The sequence below is a fragment of the Leptodactylus fuscus genome, chromosome 3 (assembly GCF_031893055.1).
Source record: "Leptodactylus fuscus isolate aLepFus1 chromosome 3, aLepFus1.hap2, whole genome shotgun sequence".
Taxonomy (NCBI): domain Eukaryota; kingdom Metazoa; phylum Chordata; class Amphibia; order Anura; family Leptodactylidae; genus Leptodactylus; species Leptodactylus fuscus.
The window spans coordinates 146633283-146640384 of NC_134267.1; positions in this window are offsets into that span (position 1 = coordinate 146633283).

Genomic DNA, 7102 nt, shown 5'->3' on the forward strand with positions numbered 1-7102 from the left:
ACCTTTAGATGTGGTCTCCGCGGTGCCGTTTCTTAGAAATACCGGTTTTAACCAGTATGCAAATGAGTTCTCTCGCAGCAATGGTGTCGGGACCCAGCGCTTAAATGGCAATGGGGGCGTCCCCATTGCTGCCAGAGAATTCTCTCCTGTGATGCCTCCATCTTCAACAGCAACCGCGTCTTCTTCCAGCTGGTGTCACACTCCGCTCAGTACGCAGTACTCTCCTGTAGTTCCTGTAGTTCTAAGGAGAACTACAGGAGCGTACTGCGCATGCGCGCAAGAGTGGAGTGTGACCCCAGCCAGAAGAAGACGTGGTTGCTATTGAAGATGGGGGTGTTGCTGGAGAGAGTTCTCTGGCAGCAGTGGGGACGCCCCCATCCCCGTTTGAGCGCTGGGGCCTGCCCCCATTGCTTTTAGAGAACTCATTTGCATACCGGTAAAAAACGATATTTCTACGGAAGGGCGGGCCGGAGGCGACTGTGCAAGGTAAGAGACGAATAGCCTTTCTTAAGGCTATTCCGACGTGGTAATTATAAAAAATGTTGGTTTAGTGGTAGAATCCCTTTAATGTATCATTCGCTGGTGCAATCTCTTCTCCTCTTCCCCTTGCTGTTGAGGTTCCTCAGGGCTCAGTCTTAGGGCTAGTTCACACATGAACAAAGGGGCGGATTTTGACAGCGGATTTCGCTTCAAAATCCGCCCCTTTACAATGGTGGTCTATGTAGACCACCAGGCTTTTTTTTTCCGCTAGCGGCGGGCTGCCGCTAGCGGAGAAAAGAAAGGACATGCCCTTTCTTCAGGCGGAAACCGCGCGGGCTCAGCCGCGCGGCATCCGCCCCCGGCAGCTCCCTCCTATGTCGGCTCATTCATTTGAGCCGACAGCAGAGGGGAAAGCTGCGACCGTGATGGTCGCGGCAGGCGGGTTTTGACAAGAGAGAGACGCGGCTCACCGCGTCTCTCTCCGTGTCAAAACCCGCGCGGGCAGTTCACGTGTGAACTGACCCTTAGAACCCTCCTCATCTCTCTCTACAAAGCCCCTGTTAGACAAACCATGAGCAGATTTGGATTTCAATACCATCTTTATGTTGATGACAGCCAGCTATATACCACCTCCCATGACATCATCCTTGGACTACTGGAGAACACCCCTGACTGTCTCTCTGCTGTCTCTAACATCATGTCTTCTCATTTTCTGAAATTGAATCTTTTAAAAACTGAACTTGTGTTCCATCCGTGTAATAACTGAACTAACCCTGATTTCTCTATTTCTGTCTGTGATCTTACTATTACACCAAGGCAGTACACCCGCTGGCTTGGAGTTGTATTTGACTCAGATCTCACCTTCATTCCACATATTTGCACGCTCTTACCACCTGCACCTCAAAAACATATGTAGAATTCACCATTTTTCTCAACGTGGAAACATCAAAAACCCTCAGATTCTCTCTCATCTTCACTATATCAATTCTCTTCTAATTGAGCTTTCTCTTACTAAACTCTCTCCTCTACAATATGTCCTAAATGCAGCCAACAGACTCCTCTTTCTGTCAAACCAATACGCAGACCTTGTGTCAATCACTGCACTGGTTGCCCATCCATCACATAATACAATATAAAATTATCACATTCAAACCCATGCATTCAGTTATCAAATCCATCCATAACGCTGAACCTCCCTACATCTCCTCCCTTATCACTGTATATGCCTAGCCGTCCTCCTCATTCTGCAAATGACCTTATACTTGCATTCTCTTTTATCCAAATATCCCACTCCCATCTCCAAGACTTTTCTTGCACTGCACCAGTGCTTTGGATCGCTTTACCCTGGAAATCAGATTAATACCCAACTATAGAAGTTTAAAAACTGCCCTAAAATTACATCTGTTTAGGCAGGCTTATCACATAACCTGATCACAGTGTTCTACACATTTCTTATCTTAATTGATCCTTCCTCTTTTATTCCTTAAATTCTGACTCCTCCATACAGAAGTTACCCTACACTCCTTGCACTTAGTATCTGTATATTTACAGATACTGGATGATGACAGGTTCATACAGCTTCAGTTACATGACCTTATTTATTAAAAGATGGCTGGAGCATTGTAGCAAACAAGCCCTCTGACCTCTTGTGTCCCCTACCACCTCCTAGAATGTAAGCTCTTGTGAGCAAGGGCTTCACTCCTATTGCTTGATACTGTATTTTCATTTCTTTGTCAAATTGTAATGTCTCATATTGTTTGTTCATGTGTCGTCTGATTTATAAAGTGCTGCGGAATATGTTGGTGCTATATAAATAAAGTTATTATTATTACTATGCATTACTGCTTCCGTGTGCGACTTGGATAATTCTCTGTGAGCACGCACTTGTCCCTCTAGCTGTCAGTGACAGCTGATCTCTTGCTGGCATTGCTTCCTGGTGTCTGGTGTAAATGATCCTCTCCCACATCATATCAATGATTGATAGTTGAATGCAACAAGAAATTCCAACTGAGGACAGAGTTGTTGCTTTTTGCCTGTAACCTGCAGAGAATGGGCGACATGTGACTTGATTCCTACAGCTGCTGGTCCAGTACAGGCACACAGTCCCATTTCTTAGCCGAAAAGCTATTTGATAGTGCAGTTTATACATTAGCAATGCTGCAGGTTAAGGAACCTACATGATGCCAGATTATTATAATGTTCAGCCTAATGGACGTTTATATATTTCAGATATGCCTTTTTATGTAAACTTCAGCCTGCATGGCTTTACATCTTGGAAAAATGTGCCGCTGATGATCATTTTAAAGGGGACACACATGCATGTCAACTGTGTTCCACCCATGCAACGGACATATTTCCACGGCCCCTTTCATTAAATGAATAGAATGCGCAGAAGGGCCACAAAATCAAACAGGATAAGGACCTGTTCCATATTTTGTGGCCCAGGAATGTTCCGTACACAGGACCATGTAATTCACGATCATGTGGACGTAAAAACCCAGATAGCACACTGGCCATTAATATGGTCGTCTGCAAGGGGGCTTAGACTGTGGGGATAAGGACTGAAGTTAATGGTGAAGAATATGTTGGTGCTATATCAACAAAAGAAATAAAGATACACTTGGCTTGGCTCACAATACATATTTGACCTGTATATTTGACCACAGTGACCTGTTGATCAAATTTCCAGGTTTTTTTCACCTTTCTTTAAAATTGCACCTTTTTTTTTTTTAATAGAAAAGAACAGTAAAATTTTAACAAGATTTTTTTTTTTTTTAAATAGATCTGTTTATATTCATGTCCAAATGGATCCTTTTTCACTTTTTATGACCTATTTCTTAAAGGTTTATTATAAATTGAATATGTATTAAAAAGTAGACATCAAAATGAAAATAGTGCAAAAATCAAAGTACTGGGCTTATGAGGACAGAACCATTACGTGGTTACTCTAAGGGAGCATTCACACTACCGTCGGTGTCCGACAGCTAGTGTCCGCTGCTAATGTCCGTTCAAAATCTTGTGCGGACATTAGCATCGGACACTAGCTGTGTCCGTGACATTTTGCATTGATTTAAATGGACATCGGGTGTGTTCTTTTACTGTCCGTGGGTGTCCTTAACTGTCCGTTCACAAAGATGTCCGAATTTTCAAGCGGACAGCAAAACCCGACATGTAGGTTTTTGCTGTCCGCTTGAAAAGTCAGCCATCTTTGGGAATGGACACTTAAGGACAGGCACGGACTGTAAAAGAACACACCCGATGTCCATTTAAATCAATGCAAAATGTCACGGACACAGCTAGTGTCCGCACAAGATTTTGAACGGACATTAGCAGCGGACACTAGCTGTCGGACACCGATGGTAGCGTGAACGCCTCCTTAGCCTACAACAGTAAAATGCTGTTTGCAGTAGAATGAGAGTCTATGGCTGTATTCACGTTTCTTATTTTAACTGCCCATGAATAATGTCCGTCAAAAAATAGGACACGTCCTATTTTTGGATGTTTTCACCAATCCCTGAATGGACTCATGTCTATGAGGCATCTGTGAAGACAGGTGCAGCACGGATGGAAAACAGCCGTTAGAAAAGAAACTTTTCATGTGTTTTCTACTGCTGTGTTTTTTAGCATGGTGGTGTGCACGTCGCCTTGGGACAATCATTCCTGGTTCTTGCTTTTCAGATTGATTGAGGTTGCCACCTAGTGGAAAGTACTTGGTATGACGTGAAGGCCCAATATGTAAACCTTTGCGTTTGTGTGACATGAGTACAAATACCAACAAAGCTTTCACAATCCATTCTGTGCACTGTGTAGACTGGGGGGAATCCGGTTGATAACTGGAAGCTCTCATCGAGTGTATAGGAACGTCTAATTTCAGAAGGATTGAGTGACACACATTATTCTGTAGCCAACAGATGGCCTGTGAAGACAAACACTTCTAACATCAGCTGTCTAGTGAGGCATAACATGTGCCAGCAACTTAACTCATTGTGTACCCCGAGGGCAGCAAGATTCAAGGCACTTTGAGTAAGTGTATAACTTACAGAAAGTACAATGTCTGTATAGTTGTATATTTTTAATATTTCATTTATTTTCGCAGTTGCTAAAAATCTGTGTCCAAATCTATTACAACTACACTGGGAATAATCCACACACCAATTGTTATGGGTAAAAAAGTTTATCTAGGGCCCCTTCATGTCCCCACTACCTATGAAAAAACTAAATCTCAGCATATATATATATATATATATATATATATATATATATATATATATGGGCGATGGTATATTATGGCTCTATACAATACGTAGTTGCACAAAGCTGTAATATGGCTCCCATATTTTAGTATGAGGCCCTACAAAGTAATTTCTATTGCGTTGTATATGATTCTGTCAGTTAAATAATTATGGCGTTTCCATCATGTACTGAGATATTCTCCATAACACAATGTTCTAAAATAGCGATGGCTAACCTTTTGAGTTCTGTGTGTCAAAATTCGGAAAAAAAACCTAGCTTAACTTGGGTGCTATGTCACATCTTTTTATGGCCCTCACACAGTATCTGACCCGTTTTATGACCCCCCACACAGTATATGACCCCCTTTTTTACCCCCCACACAGTATATGATCCCTTTTCTAAAGCCCACCCGCAGTATATAACCCTCTTTATTCCCTTCACCCCCACACAGAACAGTGGCTGATAATTTTTACTCAACTGTCCATGCTCCAGTCCTGGCAACCCTCCACTGCCGCCTCCAGGGTGCACTGTAGCCAATGCTGAAGAACACAGGGAAGTTGTGCATAGCCTCGCAGCGTTCTTCAGCATTGTGACATAAATGTAGTGCCACCTAGAGGAGGCGGCAGAGGGTGGCCAGGCCAGGAGCGTGGACTGGCGAGTAAAAATTATCAGCATCTGCTTATTGCAATAACACAATAAGTAGCTCTGCCAATGAAAAAAATGCCACCCCCAATTTATTCCATGAGGCACAGAATGAGCAGGTTCAGAATGAGCACGTAACAAGCAGCTCCCATTGACTTGAATGGGAGCCGGCATATGTGTGCTCCCCATTGAAATCAATGGGAGGCTTTTTTCCCTATTGCTTTCAATGTATTACGCACGTATGCCTGCCGGGACATCCCCAAATCCAGCCCAGTGCTGAGCATTTACCAAAATTCTCAGCAGACAAAAGTTGTCTGCTGAGAACAAACATTCCTGGAGTTTTCTCATCTCACCCACCTGAGTAGTCTGGGTAAGATGTACACCCCCTCCATTACCTGACTAGTCATTGGCTTACAATATATATACATACATATATATATATATATATATATATATATATATATATTCAAGGGCACCATTTCTATCACTAGATTACTTGGTTTGGTCACTAGAGCTGATAACAGGTTTGCCGTAAACTTGTAACTAGAGTTGCTTTGCTCTTGCTTCTAAACTTCCATGTCTGAGGTTCTTGAATTACCGGAAATGGTTTCATATTAACCTTTTATTTTATTTTTTTAATTTTTTACAAATTTTATTCACAATATATGTATTTTTAAGCCATATAAAATTGGAATTAAAAAAATGTTTTATCTACATGAAATCTTGGAAACCTCCCTTGTGTGTCAGATTAAAATATTATCCGGCAATTATCAATTATTAATATCCAATTACAGCCATGCCAAAGTGATAAATCAGATAATGTCACTGTTGCCTGGAAAGGTGGCCACATACACAAGAGATGTTACATAGGGGAAAAGTCCAATTCAGCATATTTCGTGTTGTGTTTCACTCTTTTTGTTACACTTCATACATGTTTTGTGATATATGTCGTGTTCATCATATGTGCACACCATTAGTGGCAAACCAGCCTGAGTTACAAGGCAAAGATTAGTTAGCCATTTGTCATTTTTACATCTGTAACAATGGCCTTCAGTGACCAACAAATTGCAAATTGTTCCTTATTTTCATACAATGGTGGGATTGTGGAAATCTTTCATTTATTAAAAAAAAATGTGAAGGCATTTTCACGGAGTTTTTTAGAAAAATGCTAAAAGAGTTTTTGATGCAGTTTTATGAACCAAAGCCAGAAGTGGAAGGAGCAGGAATAGAAATTGAATCTCTCATTTTTAATACACTCATGGTTTTGGCTCAAAATACTTTGTCAAAAACTACATTGGTATTTGTCCATAACAATTCCTTATGTGAAACCGAAGCACACGGGAGTTATTACACGTGCGTCCTGTTTTTACTTGCATTATTGTAGAAGCTTTTTATTTTTTCACACCAATGACGATGACTAACATGGATCAAAAATGCAAAAGACCTGTGTGGTTTCAAGAAGAATGTAAGTAACACAGATGTGTAATATCGCCCTAAGGTATACTGATACCATACACACCTCTGGTCAATATCCTAACCCTTCATGCCCGCTAATATTCGGTACATGAGCACTTTTTGTAATACAATGCAGCCCTCTGCTGTCAGCAGAAGCTCCCTATCACTTTCTGATCTTATCATCAGTCTCAGTAATGCAGGACATTGTTATTTCCTTTGTCCTCTTTGGTATCAACAGCTGACTATTTGTGGGACAGCTGGCGATAGTGTCCCAGAGGTCTGCTCAGCCCCT